This window comes from Cryptomeria japonica, chromosome 6 (assembly GCF_030272615.1).
Source record: "Cryptomeria japonica chromosome 6, Sugi_1.0, whole genome shotgun sequence".
Classification (NCBI taxonomy): Eukaryota; Viridiplantae; Streptophyta; class Pinopsida; order Cupressales; family Cupressaceae; genus Cryptomeria; species Cryptomeria japonica.
In genome coordinates, this window is record NC_081410.1 from 602,433,348 (window position 1) to 602,452,305 (window position 18,958).

Here is an 18,958-nt window from a genome sequence, read left to right on the forward strand (position 1 = left end):
GAAACTAGGTCTGATCGTACAGGTGCGGAACCCCAAAATGGCATGTTTTGAAGGGTTATTGGGTCTTTTAGTCATTTTCCAAGGGTTTAATGTCTTCCTTGATCTGCCACACCTCCACACTTCCACATAGGCTCTACCACACCCCACTTTCTCATACCAAACACTTGGCAACTCCAAACCTGCTCATCGTTGCAAGCACTTGCGAAATTTCAATCACTTCCTAACCGGACTATGACTGAGCTGACCTAGGAAATGATGTCCAATGGCCTTACAATAACCTCTAAATGAAAAACAAGATTATTTACACTGTACAAAGTTTCCATGGCTTGAGTCCCAAGGTTTATTAAGATAAATTCAAAGGACTTCAAGCCGGTACCATGTTTGGTCCTCTAAAACCCTTGCTCAGGCTGAGAGCTATCAAAATCAAAAAATCAATTCAAACCTACAAAAAAAGACTAAATCAAATGATTCCTGAGCACTACAAGTACATATACAAATCGATTATCAAATAACATCAATGTAATCAATCCATCAAGTATGGACTGTTGCTCCAAATTTGAGAAAACACAAGGTAAAACTTAGAAAATGGTCTTCAAAATGTATTATGATTTGGTCCAGGCATTCAAAAACCTCATTACATTCATACTCAGGGAATTTATATGCCATTTTGATCCTAACTAACTCTCCATCAGTTAATTAACCACTGATTTACTCAAACTTACAAAAAGTTGCTCAACGTTGCAAAATATTGTCAAGCAACATTGACAACTTTTGCCAAAAAGTGCACTTTTGCATTTCATGCTTTGTTTCTCATTCTAAACCACCTAGGATGACTTAAAATCATTAACATGACATTTCTCAATGTTAAATAATGCTTTTCAAGATGTTTGACACCAAAATGCACGTTTATGCCATTTTAGGCTTACAAGGGCTTGCAAGCCAAAATTGAGTAAATGCATGATCTCATTGACATCCAACCTACCTGAAGAGGGGAAAAGACTTGTGAGGTGGATTAGATAGCAAATATGCAAATAAAACATATAATCATATGGAATCCAAAGACATAATTTGAAATTCTCAAAACAAGGACAAATGCATATACCTCACAAACCAATACCTTCTCCTTCAGATGGAGCTTGATGAAGTGAAGGCGCCCTTGGATGATGCTCCACTTGATGTGCTCCACTTGCTTGTTTGATGTGGATGGCTCTCCAATGTTGTACACAATATGAAATGGATTTTAGGAGGATGATATGGATAAAATGATCAAGTGTGGATGAGATATGATTTGGACATGATAAGGTTGCTAAGATGATTTCCTAGACTCAAAAGGGCAGCATAAGATTACTGGACTTGGAGATGAAAAATGAAGGGATGGAATCCTCAATTTATAGGAAGAGGAGATGAAAAATGGATGGCTAGGATGGATTCAAGATGAAGGGCTAGGATTTCTTGTGAGCTCCCACAAGGCCCAAGAGAGGGTATGGAGACCAAGAGATATGCCTTAAAGGCATTTCTTGTCTCCACACTCATCAAGGTACATTGGGAGAACTTCCCAAGGTACCTTGAGAACAACAAGGTGCATTGGAAAGACTTCCCAATGTGCCTTGAGAGGAGAAAGGGATGTGATATTCCTTGAAGAATGGGGAGGAGGAATTTAAAATTATCCAAAAAGGGATAATCATGGGGATTGGAGGAATAAGAAGGAATTAAAAATTCCTTGGGAGAGGAGATGCCTAGAGGATTGTGAGATTTTGAAAATCTCACATTCACCTAGGAAAAGAGCATCAAAAGCTAGTGGTTGGATGGAAGGGACAAGGGGTTGACTTTGTGGCTAATCATGAAGATTACCCACTAGCAACTCATTAAGAGGGGATTAGAGGAAGAATTAGGTGGGATAGGATTTGTAGGAGGATTTGACTAGGAGAGAGAATGAGTGGAGGGAATCAAAAATTTGAAGAATAATGTTAAGTGGGTTTAGGGAGTTTCCAGAAGACTTTATTAGGTTAATGATGAATTAAGAAGATGATTTATAGGAATCATGGAGGCTAACTAATTAATTGAAATTAATTAGCCAAGAGGAAGATTTGTGAGGATTTAATTTTTTAGAAGAATAAAGAAAGGGATTGATTTATTAAATAAATCAGTCACATACTATAGTGACTATTAATTATATTTAATTGATATTAAGGAGAATTTGAATTAACATAATTAATTAATTAATTATGTGAGGAATTAAAAAATTATTTAAAAAATTATTTTTAAGTGTCTACATTTTGCCCCTCTTTGAAGCGAGGTGTGATGACGTGTTGATTCAAAGTATAATCTAATTGATCGATTCGATTGATAAGATCTAGATTCAGTCTAGTTTCAGGAAGGATTCATCCTATATAAGATAAAGATGATCAAAGCATCTAGTTTCAGGAAGGATACATCCTATATAAGACATGATTGATCACAATGTCTGGTTTCAGGAAGGATTCATCCTATATAAGACATGATCAAAGCTTTTGGTTTCAGGAAGGATTCATCCTGTATAAGACATGATCAGAGCATCTAGTTTCAGGAAGGATTCATCCTATATAAGAAATGATTGATCACAATGTTTGGTTTCAGGAAGGATTCATCCTGTATAAGACATGATCAAAGCATCTGGTTTCAGGAAGGATTCATCCTGTATAAGACATGATTGATCACAACGTGTGGTTTCAGGAATGATTCATCCTATATAAGACATGATCAGAGCGTCTAGTGTTAGGAAGGATTCATCCTGTATAAGACATGATTCATCACAACGTCTGGTTTCAGGAATGATTCATCCTGTATAAGACATGATGAGAGTGTCTGGTTTCAAGAAGGATTCATCCTGTATAAGAAATGATCAAAATCAGAACTAATTAAAAATAACTAAAATAATTATTTTTAAGTGTCTACATTTTGTCAGTGTGTAGAAGATAGAAGGAGAAAAAGATGCCCCAGCGTAAAGCATGGGAGGTGTATGCCCTCTCGGGAATTTTTGCGAAAAAGGACGAAAAAAATTTTCGAACAAAAAGAGGAAGAAGAATCAAGGTGGAAGGGATAAATGAGGAAAAAATAATGTAATCATGAAGAATTTGGAAAGAAGAGTAGGAGATGCGAGATCGCAGAGGAGAATGGGCCCTCACGGGAGCCCACATAAGCCACAACGGACCCAATGAGGGGTCATTGTCACACACAAGCCTTGGAGCCACTCGAACAAGAGAGGATCTGACGATTCGACCGACCGAGGAGCTATGGAGCACCGGTGAGTAGGTCTATCCCTCATTTAAAATTTTTGATTTTAGGTAATTTTTAGGGCTAGAAATAGGGGTCAAGCTTAGGCGAGATGCTTGCGCTGATCGTTGTTTTAGTGTATGCGCTCCTAGAATAGCGTGAGCACTCACAATTAGCACGGGTGCTCACCAGGAGCTGGTCAGGATAGTGGAATTTGGGAGGTCTATGGGGGGATCGACACGAATGCTTGTACTTCAACACGGGCATTCGCACTTTGATGCGAACACTTGCGCTTTAGTGTGGGCACCCAAAGGATTACACGAGCGCTCGCATTGATGGGGTTGGAAGGGAAAAACCAAAGGAAAGGGGGAGCTCTGTTGGCGCAAGTGCCTGCAAAATGGCACATGCATCATGGTTTTGGCATGAGCACTAGCTAAATTAGTGCACGTGCCTGGGAAGGGGGGATGCATTTTTTCTTAGCATTTTTGGTATGGGAGAAAGGATATGGGTGGTTCAGGAGGTGGGGAAAGAATTTTTGGGCATGAAAATAATGTTTTGGTTTAATAGATGCAGGTGGAGAGGGAGCTTTGGCCTCCCATGATGAGTCTCTACCATGAGCTAGGCCACGATGAGTTGGTGGTTCTAGATGCATTGGGGTTGTATTATGTAGGTAGGTGGCCCAGGATTTGGGTGCATGTTGCTATGATAACTGCATTGGTGGAGAGATGGGATAGTCGGTATAACACCTTTCGTTTACCAACTTGAGAGGCGACCATGACTCTACTAGATGTTTGGAGGATCTTGAAGATCCTCATTTGTGGCATGATCCCTGAGTATCAGTTGGTTGTGGTTGATTGTTATCTAAGGGAGGTGTGCGAGTATGAGATGCCACCGATGCTAGATAGGAGAAGGATGCACCTGGGTCGAGAGATGGCCATTTGACAGATTCTTCGGCTAGTTTTGGTGATTTGCGGTTTTTTGAGTGGGCAGATTCTTCCGGATTTAGGTGGACACGGATTTCCTGTGGGGTGGAGTAGATGCATGTATTTCATGATTCATGATGGTGTTCAGTATGCATGGGGCTCTATGATGCTGACCCAACTTTATCATGATATGCACCTGGTGACCTACAAAGAGTATGTCAGTTTATCTGTTGGGGTGACACTCTTACACATATGGGTGTGGGAGCATATTGTAGTAGTTGGGTCACTGGGTGCTTAGGATAGGTGGCCATGATAGCCATTTGTGGACAGGTACATGGGACTATTGCACTACACACAGACAGAGTCCGTGTGGTTTTGGAGGAGGATTCTAGATGAGCTAGCACAGTTCACATGGAGGCCATTTTTGGGGTGTGAGTGGTGGAGGGATGATTGGCAACTTCACTGGGCACGGGTTGAGATGTGGATTTTTGGGAGGTCAGTCTATATCATGGAGTATTATGCTCCATTTAGGGTGGTCTGATAGCTTGGGTAGGTGCAGGATATTGTGGGGGATATTCCAGTGTATCCCCAGATTACATGGGAGGCGAGGTATTGGGGGCCTATAGTGAGTCCCTTGGATGGTTGGACGAGCTTCCAGATAGAATTTCACATAGTCTGGGATGAGAAGATGGGAGTGGGGGAGGATCCAGGTATGATAGGTGGTTACCGAAGCTGGTGGGAGGGGCACTTGCTAGTGCGGCTTACAATTCCAGGAGTTTTGGGTGGTGAGGAGTTAGAGCTGGGGGTTGATTAGGTGGTGGGTGGGGAGGATGATGGCCCAAGAGAGAGATTTGTAATTCAGGTAGGGCACGGCATGGGCGGGGGGCAGTGGAGAGTTCAAGTTGTGTGGCAGAGGGTTCTAGAGGAGGAGGGAGGGGATGGAGAGGATGCCCCAGTGGGAGAGGGTGCAGAGGCCGCAATTGGAAAGAGAGAGGAGGCTGCAGTTAGAGAGAGTGAGGCTATAGTTGGAGAGGGAGAGGTTGTGCCCATGGATATTCCTGAGAGACAGGCAGGGGAGAGGGGGGGACTGTCACAGACTGATTTTGACCAATTACAGTAGGAATGGGATATCTATCGGGTGAGGCTTCATTCAATGGAGGATGAGCTACAGGTAGAGAGAACTCGAGGGGAGAGTTTGGAGGAAAAGGTCAGGTAGCTAACACAGGAGATATTTGATCTAACAGAGAGTTTGCATACTACCAGGACAAAGGTGGATGCCTTGAGGGTGAAGGGGGAGGAGGTAGAGAGGATGTTGGAGGAGGCCTGGATAGGTACAGCTATAGGAGGGCTACAGGATGTCATTTAGTGGTAGGATGTTGATTTAGAGGGATTATAGGCCTGAGTGCAAAGGGCAGAGGTGGATGTGACATGGTTGTGGGTTGAGAGGGATGCAGCTTGACAAACATTGGTTCTTGCGGGATTGGCACAGATATTTTCTGACACTCTGCAGCAGTGAGAGAGAGTAGATAGATCAGCCCGAGAGGCACAATATTACAAGGGGTTATACCATAGAGTGGTGCCCACAGGACAACGAGCAGCCTCGTATATTGAGAGTGTGCAGTCTCATAGGACCCATAGTCAGTGGCCGACTCAGAGCCAACAGACGGGGGGATCAGTGGGTTTTCGGCCACTAGCAGGGGGTGCAGTAGGATTAGGAGTGGGAGGTACAATAGAGGGGGGTGGTGAGACAGGAGGGTCAGGCTAGCTCCTTGTAATGCTTGTGTATTATATTATGACCCTTTGGGGTGATCATTGTATTATGATAGACACATTTACCTCTATATATATATACATGATTTGGTTGGTGGCACATGATGTGTAGAATTTATTGTGATGGATTATTTTTGTTTTTCTTATAATGTCATATATGGATGCAATCATGGATGTGCTATGGTGACCCATTTTGTGATGTAGAGTGGATGCTTATATATGTATGTTTATGATGTGTTGCTGACATAGTTTTTGGATGTAGGATGAGTGATTTTTTATGCTTTATGTATGAATACACATGTGTGAGTGATTTATGATGCAGTCTAAATGTAATACTATATGGATGAGTGTATCTTCTATTTATGTGATGCAATCTTATATGGTAAATGTTTTGTGGAAAATATGACTGTCTGAGAAATGCACTCTATATGATGTGAATGAATTAATAAAAAGGGGGAATATGCTAATAATAACACAATGATCTTAGATAGAAGAATATGGAATAGATGGGAAGTGGGGGAAATTGAGAACTCCATGGGATTATTGAGTTTAGGATTTGATGGAATGATGGTGAGATTTTGTGCACAACAAATGTGGAGAGCCAACCTAGTTTAATATTGCCTTGAGTGACTTGCACCACTGATTACAAAAATTAGGGTGCCACGAGAAACCCAAGGCGTGGACTAACTCTTTAGACAAATGGGAATTTCTTGCACACAACAATGCAAGTGTTAAGAAACACTAATACAAGGTTGTGGGTTTGTGCAAGAAAACCCTCAAACACACCAATACCTCTTGTACATGAGAAGGTAAGTGTTGATAAACATGAGTACCAGATCATCAGTTTATACAAGAGAGATCCAAAACATGCCCTGCTATGAAAATATGCCCTAGTATGCACCTATTGTAACATACTTGGATATGGTAAACCCAGGCAGTCGTAGATAGTTGCAATCTTAGGGCAAAAGATGCAAGTCTAAATGAAAAGATCCAACAAAATCTAGCCAGTCAATTCTTCCATGACCAAATGATACCTCTTGCCAAGAGCAGGACTAGGATGGGGGATTAGGTTTCTAGGTGAGGGAATGAATCATCCCTAGGGTAAAGTCGACTTGTGGATTTAGGCAAGTTATTTTTATGGTTTTGGAAAGTGACCTACGGACTTGGGATTGTTTCTCAAGAGTTCTTGAAGCTTGTAGACATATAGAAGCTTAGTTTAAATGGGACATTCCTTGTTCATGATTCAGGCGAAGACTCATCATCATACGTGTGTTTTATTAGGAGGTGGAAGAGAAGGAATGTTGTGAATGGGAGGACTGGATGGCGGAGGATTTGTAGTGTCGATCGGATAGATAGTGGATCCGGTTATTTACCTTGGCACCTACATGGAGGTTTTCACCAAGGTACTTGTCCATCGCGCCACAAAGTGTTTCTCACTGGTGGACGGATTGTTTTATTTTTTTTATTTTCTCTTTTTTCTTTGTATTTATTTATTTTTTTTATTTTTTATTTTTTTGACAATTTAGGACTTCCTGAAGACTAGGAATAAAATATTTTGAGGTGCATGATATTCATTGGATCATCCAAAGGATCACCTTCAGGAGTAACCAACTAATTGTTACTATTTACTAAGTTGTCATTAGTTTTATGTCCAAAGTCATCCTATATACTCTAGTCGGGTAATACTACCAAAGTACTCAGTCGATAAGCACTAAATCAGTTGGTTATAGAAGAAAGAAGTCACAGAGTTTAGTATACACCAAGTTGTTTACCGAGTAACGCTCTATGTCTACCAAGAAACAAAGATGGTATACCGAATTAATATGAACCGAGTGAAACATGTTACCAGATTCATTGAACCTAGACACGTATGTGGAAACGAGTTACAAGATTGAGGAATAGGGAACTATTATCACATAGGAAATTGCACCTTAAGATTTTGTATGATTTTGAGGACATCTATCCAATGAGATAATTTGTATGGTTATTCATTCGATGAATCATGTTTGTAAGATCGAAGCATGAACAGATCACCATCATAAGAGATCTATTTATACAACATGAAATGAGGATCAAAAAGTATGAAGCAAGACATGTGTGATAGATAAGTTGAAAGGAAAAATCATGAGAAAGCACAATGTGTTGTGACTATTACGACTGATAGAGATATTCAGAGGTCATTGAGAAAGATTTTAGAGAACAATTAAGGAACAGAGTAAACAGAAGCGTTTACCAAGTTGATTTATCAATTACCGAGGTATGCTATGAGCAAGGTAATTTCATATTGAGCACATAGAATCTGCTATAACATTTCAGATGTGAAGTTGAAGATATTTTGTAAAGATTTTGATTGTATTATTTTGAGTTGTAAGAGAAAACTTTAACAGGGTAAAAGACTCTAACAAAGTCTATAAATTGTAAAGCCTTTAACCAGGTACAACATTTAGTATAAGTGTTGTAAAATCCTTTAGCAAGGTAGATCTAAAGATATTGATACTCCTAACAGGGTAAGATATCAAAATTAGCTAAACATGTAGCTCTAACTGAGCAACCTTTATTATTGCAGTAGTGAAGTTGTGGGTGCCATCCCCATCATAGTTTTTCTCTCTAACAAAGAGTTTCTGCGTAACCAAAATATATGTGTTATGGAGTGAAACATGTATGAATGTTATTTATATGTTTTAGCTTTATATTATGTTTCAGCAATATTTAGTTTATGTTTTTCAGTAAATTTATTATTGAAGAAAAGTTTTGGAGTACTGATTCACCCCTCCCCTCTCAGTGCATTAGCTTTCCATATTGGACCTAACAATTGGTATTAGAGCTTCAATCTTGAAAAAGGGTTTAACTACCTAAAGAGAAATATCTTATCAATGGAAGGCTACAAACAATCTTGGAGAATTGTGAATCTTCAAAATGAATTGGATCATGCTAATCAAGTGATTGCAAACATCCAGAAATAAATGCAAAGATCACTGAAAGTTAGAAGAAGATTGTCTGATGATTTATAGGACTCATAAGAGCTGGTGGAACAAATTGAGACATCATCCACAGTATATCTAAAGAGACTAAAGAAATGATTGGATTATTGAAAGAAAAGAACAAAGCACTGACTGATAAGCTAAAAGCAATGAAAAGAGAACATGAGCATTTCAGCACACAGATGACTGAAAATCTTGATGCATTGAGGATAGCTGAGGATAACATAAGAGATACAGAAAGAGAAAAACAACAGCTTGAAGCATTAGTGTCTGAAAAGAATGATGAAATCACAAGGATGACTGGAATTCAACAAAATCTATCTGATCAATTGGGTTATGCACATCATGAAGCAAATCTGAAAGAAAATGAGAATCAAGCATTGAAACTTGAAATATCAAGATTGACCGATGAACTTGAAACCAAGAATAAATCCAAAGAAACACTGAAGAAAAGTTATGAAGCATCAAAGATGTTGGATGAGCAACTGAATATAAGATGACCCAACAAAGATGCAAGACTCGATTACAAAGGAAAAGACTCTCCCGAGAAAGGAATCCACATCATCGAGAGAGGAGAATCATCAAAACAAGCTGGAAACAAGAAGAACATCAAAGGAAAGAAGCCTATTTACAACTATTGTGGAAAACAAGGACATACTGCCAACATGTGCCAAATCAGAAAATGTAAGCAACCAAATGTCACTAGGTCTAATGGTTATTTTTACAATTGCAATAAGTATGGTCACACATCTAATCAATGTAGGACTAAGTTGGTTAACAATTATCAGAAGGCAAAATTCAAGGGGTTTTGCAAAAACTGCAATAGATATGGTCACAGTACCAAGAAGTGTTGGTTTAAGCAGAAAAACTATATGCGGTCTTCACACTGAGCAAATGCTAGAGGTTACCGAACTCACACAGATATCAACCGACAGTATACTGCAGTACCATGGGATTACAATACAAGGATATGGTGTGAATGCTATGGAAGGTATGGCATGTTTTCATTGTCACAAAGTTGGACACTTAGCCAAAGATTGCAGAGATCAACCAAGAGGAGATACTGAAGAAAAAAAGAAGCAAATTACAGATGATTTGGAAAAAGAAAGAAAACATGTCAACCAATGAAGAAAGAACCTTACCTATCGAGTTAGGTGCATCTATTTCAAATTAATCAGTAAAGGTGTGAAGGGACTACATTCTCTCAAGGTTATATCTTGATAGTTCCTATTTTATCATGTACTTAATTCCAAAATCTGCATAGCTAAGATGCAATAGCAAGTTTGAAATTTTATCTAGTCTTTTGGAGTACCAGAGAAGTCGGTAAATGCAGGAAGCCTGTCTAGTCGGTAACAGAATAAAAAGGAAGGTAATTAGTTTAAAGGAACCGAGTGCATTTAATGCTTTCTTACCTAATTGTACAAAGCCTAATAAGGTAAAATGTGTACTTAAAGTCCTTTGCGCGGTCATTTTACACTTACCAAGTTTTCAGAAAGTAGAGCTAAGTGATTCAAAGGCGATCTAACTCCTCCCGAGCAAATTTCAAGGTATTTATTCATCAATCTCAATGCATTTTTCAAGCAAGTCAACCGATCATATTAGTTGAGAATACCTGCTTTATATTTACTAAGTGGAAAGTGTTTGTTGGTTAAGTTTCAAACCCTAAGATTTTTTGTTAGTAATTATCCAAAGTTTGAAATGGCTCCAAAGATTCAAAAACCTATTGTTGTTGAAACCACTGGGAGGTCCTCACTGAAATATTCCTTACCTCCAAAATTAGCATCCGAACCCGATGATAAAATTGCATTATCTCTCATTCCAAATAGGGTTCTATTGGTTGAGGATGTCAAATTCTACACTAAGTGTCGTGCTGAGGAACTAGGTCATATTGAGATCAAGGACATGTACGATGAATTATGCACCAATGGAAATCTAGATAGCAAATATGAGCATATCTAAGTCAAGGGATTGATTGAAGCCCTAACATACCCACGAGTCTTCAAACCCCAATGGGTTAAAAATTTTTTGAGCAGAGTTCATGATGACTTTGTCTGGTTAGAGGAGAAACCATTCAAAATCACCAAGGAAATCATCCACTTAATCACTGGATACCCTATATTTGACCATGCCCGAGCTCAAAAAATGATTTCGCAAAAAGAATTGATCACTTTAACTAGAGTTGAATCTGATTGCAGAGGTCTGAAATTGAATAATGTTACAGATGTAGAGCTAAAGTTTGAAATTAGAGTCATAGGTTATTGTTTCTTTCAGTTGGCAAGGGAAAACAGTGTACCATGTGCAACTATTGATTTAGCATACAAAATTGTGAAAAAGGGTATGAAGATTGACCTATGCAAAGTGTTGTTGAAAAGTCTTTTTGAAAATATTTACACCAAAAGGAAGCCAAAGAAGAACAACTCAGAAAACACACTAAAATTTGGGCCACTCTTAGTATGCATGTTTTTCTATTTTTCAGAAATTCTTTCCATCACTCGGTAACTTAGTTTGGGAGCTACACTGACCAATCACCCATCAAATAAATGACTTCATCAATCAGCTAGGTGATAATTTCAATGATATAATGAATGATTATTTTAGCAAATTTCAGGAAAAGATGCATAATAGGTACAGAATACCACCCTAGTTAATGGAAAAATACAAGGATAATATATTGTTTGAAGTGGACACCGACTGCTGTTATATCAATGTAGTAGAACCAAGAACTCAATCCTTGTCGCCTATGGGTTATGAGATTGATTCTAACATTATGCAGTAGTAGATAGATACCTTTCTTGCACTTCCAAGGCATGCTACCTAGATCAGGTACGGTACCTATGAAGAGGTTAAAGGAAAAGTTAAGATGAGCATTGTAGTTCCTAAGGCTACAAGGAAAGCAACCAAAGTGATCAAAGTATTAATAAAGAAATTTGGAGAAGGTTCTTCCTCCACTCCTGTCAAGAGCGATCAAGTCATCACTAAGGAGGAATATGAAGCCCAAGAAGCAACAATTACATTGAGCACCGAGTTACCAAAAGGCAAAATTTTGAAAAGGAAGAAATAGGATACATCACAGGTATCACCTACTCCTCCAATGAAGCGCCCCAATACTAGATCATTTGTAGTGTCACCGAGTAAGAAGCAGAAAAATGTTGCAATGGCTAAGGTAACAAAAACTTATAAGAAGTCTACTCAGGGACTCATTTTGAATAAAGAGCCAAGTGACACCAAATTTGAAGACGTAAGTAAATTTCATATTGTTAAGAGCACAAAGAAAGATGTACATAGTGTTGATAATTTTTGTGCAAATTTGAAATAATATGGTGGATTTGGAGCATTCAAATATGTAAAATATGAATCCAGAACTAGTGCAAAAAAGAGGCAAACTGAAGAAGTTGTAATTTGCACACTTCTTAAATTTCAATTAGTCCCATTAGAAGTAACCAATTCTCTTCCAAAAGCATTGTACTTATACATTGATAATAGGTGGAAATATGCTATGGACTCAAAAAAGCAGATAAGAGAAAGAAGTCTGGTACATCTCTTTCCAGACATGCCGGTAGATGAGATAAGTGAACGTCTAAAAAACTACCAGACAAACTTCCTAGTCAAGCAAAGTGCCTTGAAACTGATGAATGGCCTTTATCTTGAAGTAGAGAAAGAGACAAAAGAAAAATGGCAAGAAATGTTTTGAATCAAGAGTGTTGATGAGAAATGTGAAGTTGAAGTTGTTGATATCACCGAGCAAGATCTTGCTGGTACTATACAATTTGATGAGGATATCATGGACACCGAGGTACGTGAATAGGAGATGATAGAAGGGAATGCCTATGCCAAACTAGTATCAAGTGAATCCGTTTTGGAAAAAGTCAAGTCCTATCCTCCGGTAACTCAGCATGTTTCAACCAAGACACCTCAAGACACTGAACAAGGCAAAGAGGGTCAACAGTCTACCAAAGGAGAAGCTACTTCTCAGACCACTAGGGAATAGACTTCTCAAGCCCCAACAAGCACTGAAACTGTTGCCACCGAGACCCCAAGCAAGGAATCACCAAAGGCTACATCTAAGACTAAAGAAACCAACAAAAGTGTTGCCTCTATCGAGCAACCTGCCGAGGGTGAACAAGCCTCCCAAGCCATTGTACTGGTTCAACTGATGAAAGCCTCATCATCTAAAGAGAAGAAAATGAAGAAGCATAGTTTCAAGCTAGATCTGTCAAAGCTGATTGTGTTGCCAAATGTAGACATTTCAAAACTGAAAGGGCAAGCACTCATTGAATTTGGGGAACTATGCAAAGCCAAAGCAGAACAAGAGAGACAAATGGCTATACAGAAGAAAAACAGAGTACTTTAGAACTTTAAAGCATTATTAATAGACATGCTACCTGAAGCTATCGTGATAAAAGATGCAGCCATCCATATTCAATTGGATGAACTCCTCACTAAAATAGAAGCATCTGGAGTAGATGCATCTGAATACCTGAGCAAATTGAAGGACAAAGAACTCATTGCCAAAATGATTGAAGAGGTACAGAAAGCCATTGCTATCGGTAAAGTAAGCTAGCCGGACAAATTGTTAAGTTGTCCCCTCAACTCAAACATATTCTTTATTTATTTCAAAAGCTTTGTACAGTTTCTTTATTCATTAAAGATATCAAGAATAAAACCGAAGTTATTGAAAAAGAGATCACCAATCTCTCAAATAAATTGACCACCAAGCCCAATTCTATTCAGAATTTCTATACCAAGTTACAATCTTTCATGGCTCAACAGTTGGAACTTCGGAATGAAGAGCACAAAATAAGAATGGATGTCATGACTCTTCAAACCTTATTCATTCTACACTTGTCCTACGTTCAAGAGAAGATTAACCGAGCTACCTATTTATCCACTCAACAAGAGGGAAGCACTTTAGATGGTCTGATTTCACTGTTAGCTGATATTACAGCTCAGAATTCTCTAATGGACAATGTCAAGAGTGCACTTACCAATGCTCTCACCGATGCTTGAACTAAGTACAAATCTATTTTTGATTAGTTGCCTCCATCGAATGGTAACTAGTTTTGATGTTTGTCAAAAAGGGGGAGTATAGTGTATACAAGAGGAAGTATGCTGAGCAGATCAGAGTATCTGGATGTACAAGTAATTTTGACAGGGGGAGCAGTGAACATTGAGCAGTGAATACAAAACAGTAAAGTTGCATGCGAAATCAGAGTTATGTATAGTATATTCATAAAGGGAGTATATCTGAGTATACTATTTATTGACAATTGTATATACTGTCACTTTAATCAATTTTTGTAAGTATATAGATTTTTGAGTTATGACTTTGAAAAGAGTTTTGCCAAACATACCAAACTAATGTCAAAAGGGGAGATTGTTACTATTTACTAAGTTGTCATTATTTTATGTCCAAAGTCATCCTATATACTCTAGTCGGTTAATACTACTTAAATACTCAGTCGGTAAGCACTAAAGCAGTCGGTTATAGAAGAAAGAAGTCATAGAGTTTAGTATACATCGAGTTGTCTACCAAGTAATGCTCTATGTCTACCAAGAAACAAAGATGGTATACCGAGTTAATATTAATTGAGTGAAACATGTTACCAGATTCATTGAACCTAGACACATGTGGAAATGTGTTACAAGATCGAGGAATAGGGAACCATTATCACATAGGAAATCGCACCTTAAGATTTTGTCTGATTTTGAGGACATCTATCCAATGAAATAATTTGTATGGTTATTCATCAGATGAATCATGTTTGTAAGATCAAAACATGAATAGATCACTGTCATAAGAGATCTATTTATACAACATGAAATGAGGATCAAAAAGTATGAAGCAAGACATGTGTGATAGATAAGCTAAAAGGTAAAATCATGAGAAAGCACAATGAGTTGTGACTGTTACGACTGGCAGATATATTCAAAGGTCACCAAGAAAGATTTCATAGAACAGTTAAGGAACAGAGTAAATAGAAGGGTTTACTGAGTTGATTTATCAATTAACGAGGTATGCTATGAGCAAGGTAATTTTGTATTGAGCACATAGAATTTGCTATAACATTTCAGATGTGAAGTTGCAGATATTTTGTAAAGATTTTGATTGTATTATTTTGAGTTGTAAGAGAAACCTTTAACAAGGTAAAAGACTCTAACAAAGTCTATAAATTGTAAAGCCTTTAACCAGGTACAACATTTAGTATAAGTGTTGTAAAATCCTTTACCAAGGTAGTGTAGGATTTGAGAAATATAAATCCACAAAACCCAAAGAAACCTGCATGCAAGAAACCTGTCACAGAGAAAGAGAGAGAACGAAACAAGGGTTTTGGCTCTGACAAAGTGAAAAGATTTATTATCAGAGAAAAATGAATCAAGAATATGACAATAATACAAGAGATCAATTCTTATAAAGGAGATCAACACCGAAAGGAAAACCTAACCCTAAGGTGAGAGCATTTAATAATTAAATATTAATTATTAAATGACTAATATATGCATAAAGTGAAATCTTAAGAGGAGAGTAAAGTTAATTAATTACTTTACTCTAACACCCCCCCTTAAGATGAGCTACAATGCAGCTACAAACAATGCAGAAGAAAGCAAAGGAACTACAATGCAATAAAGGGTCCCGACAACAAGGCCTAATCAGGTACCTGAATACAAGAAAATATGTATAAAGTGGAGTAAAGGAGAAAACCCAGTGGGAAAAAACTCCTCTCCAAAAAGAGATATAGAAACATGCTAAAAAGAAAACATGAAGGAAGGAAGGCCTCCCTGAGACCCCCCAAGGACAACCTCCTTCACCCCAAGCATGGAGCGCAACTGAAGATAGCGCAGAGATGCCAAAGGTTTAGTGAAGATGTCTGCAACCTGCTCCTCTGTAGGAAGGTACTCCAAGATGAGAGAACCATCCTGAATCAACTGCCTGATGAAGTGCATGTGGATTTCAATGTGCTTTGTCTGCTAATGCTCCACTGGGTTGCGAGAAATGTGAATGGCACTCTGATTGTCACACCAAAGAATAGTGGGACAATCTGGAGAAAACCCAAACTCTGTCATCAACTGCCAAAGCCATAAAACCTCCTGACTGGCTAACACTGTCGCTCGGTACTTAGCCTCTGTAGATGATAATGCAATAGCAAACTACTTCTTGCAAGACCATGTGATAGGACCAGAACCAAGGCAAAAAACAAAGCCAGAAGTAGACTTCCAATCATTGACATCACTAGCCCAATTGGAGTCAGTGAAGCCAATGATGTGAGGGGATCCTGAAGTGTAGTGAATGCCATAATGAGTGGTGCCCCGAATGTACCTCAAAATATGTTTGGCTACTTGCCAATGGCTCTCATGAGGATCATGGGAGAACTAAGAGACAAGGCCAACCGCAAAGGAAAGATCAGGACAAAAATGTGTCAGGTACAACAAACTGCCAACCAATTGCCTGTATAAAGTGGGGTCTACTGAAGGAGTAGAGAAAGTGGAAGACAAAACAACACCTGACTGAAATGGAGTGGGGGCAGACTTGCAATCAAGCATGCCAAATCACTGAAGCATATCAAGAGCATACTTCTCTTGAAATATGGAAATCCCATCCAAAGACTGAATATCCTATAGACCCAGAAAGAAATGCAAGGGACCAAGATCTGTCATCTCATATTGCTCCATCAAAGCTCTCTGAACACTCTGAATCATGGAGGATGAGCTACCTGTAAGGATGAGATCATCTAGATATAGCACAAGAATCAAAAGATCACCCTCCTGACATTGAATATACACTATGTGATCAGAATGACAGCGTGTGAAGTGAGATGAAAGCAAGAAAGAGTCCATCTTCTCATACCAAGCCCGAGGGGCTTGTTTGAGACCATATAATGAACGTCAAAGTCTGCAAACCAAAGAAGTGTCCTGCACAAATCCCTGAGGTTGTTCCATATAGATCTCCTCATGTAGGTCTCCATGCAAGAAGACACTCTTCACATCCATCTGAAACACTATCCATCCCTGTGAAGCTGCAAGTGAAAGTACCAGGTGTATAGAATTCATCTTGGTGATAGGAGCAAAGGTCTAAGAGTAGTCAATACCCTCTACCTGAGAAAACCCCTTCGCAACAAGACGGGCCTTATACTTATCAATAGAATCATCTACAGCATACTTGGTACGATACACCCACTTGCACCGAACCAACTTTCTTCCCTTAGGAAGAGTACAAAGATCCCAAGTATGATTCTTCATCAAAGAAGAATACTCCTCATCTATGGCCCTATCCCACTCAAGGTGTCATGTTTCCTCTAAAAACTTTTGAGGATCATCTGAAATGGCATGACTCAAAAGACTAGAACCAGATGTCTGAGCATGAGTGCGATGAGTATCTGAAGGATCACCTGCCAAAGAACCAGCTGCATCAACAGTGTCACGGGCCTACCTCAGCAAAGACGGAGCAACTGGTGGTGGTGGAGATGGTGGATCAACATCTACATCATCCTCAAGAGATAAGTAATCCTCAAGAGATGAAGAGGAAGGAGTAGGCAATGAGGGAGAAGCTAGTGATGGAGAATCCATCGAAGGATAGAGCTCATCAAACTGGACATCCCACCGAAACAAGACCTCTCTAGAATCAGGATCAAACAACCTGTATGCCTTAACATCCTCATAGTAGCCAACAAATATGAGTGGTCGGCTCTTCCTCTCCATGGCTGTCCGCCGAGCATCAGGAATAAATGCCCAAGCCTCACTACCAAAAAATCAGAATATAGAAACATCAGGCTTGTCATGGGTCCAAGCCTCCTCAGGAGTCATATGTTGCAATGCCTTATGAGGCATCTGATTCTGAATACAATTGGCACAATTGACTGCCTCAGCCCAAAATGAAGAACTCATAGCTTGAGACTGTATCATACAATTTGCCATCTCTCGTAAGGTCCTGTTCTTTCTCTCAGCAACACCATTCTGCTGAGGGGTGTAAGGAACTATAAATTGATGTTGTAAACCATGCTCAGTGCAAAAATCTCTGAAAGCCTGATTAACATACTCCCCCCCATTATTTGTGTGTATCCTCCTGATAGAAAGTCTAGATTGCTTCTCCACAAATGTCTTAAAAATCCTGAATGAGTCAAAGACATCAGACTTGTACTTAAGAAAGTACACCCATGTACGTTTGGAGAAGTCATCAATAAAAGTGAGCACATAACGGGCCCCTAAAAAGGAAGGAGTCAGAAAGGACATAAGATCACTGTGTACCAACTCTAGAGTTGTCCTAGCATGAGAGGCTCGACCCTTAGGAAAAGGATCTCGATGATGTTTGCCAAGGACACAACCATGACATACACCATCAGTACAAGAAAACTATGGAAGCCCAATCACAAGTGCTTGTGTAATCATTTGCTGTAGATATCTGTAATTGACATGGCCAAAACGCTCATGCAAAAGCCTACTCATTGAATCTGCATGTGCTATAAGAGAGGAACCAACAGTGTCTGAACTCTCAAAGCCATCAAAACTATATAAGTGAGATGCAGAATCCACACTCCCAGTAGCCACAACTAAGTTAGGATCATGAAGATCTTGAATAACCACATCATGAGGTGAGAACTCAACTGTCTTACCAGAGCCAGAGTGGCAAATTTGATAAATGGATAGAAGGTTTGTCGAAATGTCAGGAACCAAAAGTACATCCTGTAGACAACCACCATCCAATGAAACAGTACCGGAACCCTGAACGAAAAGTTGTGCTGAGTCACCAACTGCAATATGTCTAGTGCCTATAGGGGCAAGAGCGGTGACTGAATCCTCTGTGTGTGTCATATGGTGAGAGGCACCAAAATCTAGAATCCAAGTGGATGCTGAGGACAATGCTCATGCAGAAAGAGCATGACCTTTCCCTGTGGGTTGTGAAGGAGGCTGAGGTGCACTGATATTATGCTACTGCATGGCTTCCTCCAAAGCCTCTAAATGTTTCCAACACTTGGAAACAGGATGTCTTTCCTTGCCACAAAAACTGCAAGGATCACCAGATTTCTTCTTAGTCTTGGA